Genomic DNA, 1754 nt, shown 5'->3' with positions numbered 1-1754 from the left:
GCTCAGAATTCTCTGTCTATTGCTGAGAGGATGATGGAAAAGGCTTGCTATTGCTAAACCTGTTTCTTCCACCATTATTAAAGCCTTGTTGAGGCTTTTGTTGATCCTTCCATGAGAAATTTGGATGATTTCTCCATGAGGGATTATAGGTGTTTCCATAGGCTTCACCCATGTAATTCACCTCTGCCATTGCAGGGTTCTCAGGATCATAAGCTTCTTCTTCAGAAGATGTTTCTTTAGTACTGCTGGATGCATTTTGCAAACCATTCATACTCTGAGAAATCATATTGACTTACTGAGTCAACATTTTGTTCTGAGCAATATGGCATTCAGAGCATCAATTTCAAGAACTCCCTTCCTCTGAGGCGTCCCATTACTCACAGGATTCTTTTCAGAGGTATACATGAACTAGTTATTTGCAACCATGTCAATGAGTTCCTGAGCTTCTGCAGGCATTTTCTTTAGGTGAATGGATCCACCTGCAAAATGGTCCAATGACATCTTAGATAATTCAGACAAACCATCATAGAATATATCCAGGATGGTCCATTCTGAAAGCATGTCAGAAGGACACTTTTTGGTCAGTTTCTTGTATCTTTCCCAAGCTTCATAGAGGGATTCACCTTCTTTCTGTCTGAAGGTTTGAACATCCACTCTAAGCTTGCTCAGCTTTTGAGGAGGAAAGAACTTGGCTAAGAAAGTCGTGACCAGCTTATCCCAAGAGTTCAGGCTATCTTTAGGTTGAGAGTCCAACCATATTCTAGCTCTGTCTCTTACAGAAAAAGGGAAAAGCATAAGCATGTAGACCTCGGGATCAACCCCATTGGTCTTAACAGCATCACAATCTGCAAGAATTCAGTTAAGAACTGAAAAGGATCTTCTGATGGAAGTCCATGATACTTGCAATTCTGTTGCATCAGAGAAACTAATTGAGGCTTTAGCTCAAAATTATTTGCTCCAATGATAGGGATTGAGATGCTTCTTCCATGGAAGTTGGAATTTGGTACAGTAAAGTCACCAAGCATCTTCCTTGCATTGTTGTTGGGTTCGGCCATGTCTCCTTCTTTTTCGAGATTCTCTGTAAGGTTTTCTCTGAATTCTTGTGCTTTAGCTTCTCTTAGCTTCTTCTTCAGAGTCCTTTCAGGTTCAGGATCTGCTTCAACAAGAATGTCCTTGTCCTTGCTCCTGCTCATATGAAAAAGAAGAGAACAGAAAAGAAGAAAAATTCTCTATGTCATAATATAGAGATTCCTTTATGTGAGTAGAAGAAGAAAAGAATAGAAGAAGAAAAATTTGAACACAAAGAGAGAAGAGAAGAGGGTTCGAATTATGAGTAGAAGAGAAGTGTTAGTAGATAAATAAATAAATAGAAGGAGATGAGAGAAAGAGAGAATTCGAATATTAAAAGAAGAGAGAGGAAAAATATTTTTGTTTTTATTTTATTTATGATGTTAGTTTCGAAAATTAGGAGAAGAAATAGAATAAAATTAAAATTTAAAATAATTATTTAAATGAAAAGATTTTTGAAAAAGGGGAAGGTGGTTTTCGAAAATTAGAGAGAGAAAATTAGTTAGGTAGTTTTGAAAAAGATAAGAATTTTAAAACAAACAAAAAATCAATTAGTTAGTTGAAAAAGATTTGAAAATCAATTTTGAAAAGATAAGAAGTTAGAAAAGATTTTGAAATTAAAGTTTGAAAAAGATATGATTTGAAAAAGATTTGGTTAGAAAAAGATATGATTGAAATTTATTTTG

At 35.2% G+C, this 1754-nt stretch overlaps 1 non-coding gene across 1 annotated transcript; it reads left to right on the top strand.

Moving 5' to 3' along the window:
* Nucleotides 1-555: 555 nt before the first annotated feature.
* LOC112716619 (small nucleolar RNA R71) lies at nucleotides 556-663 on the top strand. The gene has a single exon (XR_003160426.1). It is a non-coding gene; the product is annotated as a small nucleolar RNA R71 (small nucleolar RNA).
* The last annotated feature ends 1091 nt before the right edge of the window (nucleotides 664-1754 follow it).

The sequence above is a fragment of the Arachis hypogaea genome, chromosome 1 (assembly GCF_003086295.3).
Source record: "Arachis hypogaea cultivar Tifrunner chromosome 1, arahy.Tifrunner.gnm2.J5K5, whole genome shotgun sequence".
NCBI lineage: Eukaryota > Viridiplantae > Streptophyta > Magnoliopsida > Fabales > Fabaceae > Arachis > Arachis hypogaea.
Note: the sequence above shows the minus strand (reverse complement) of the source record. Positions and strands in the feature narration are given on the sequence as shown.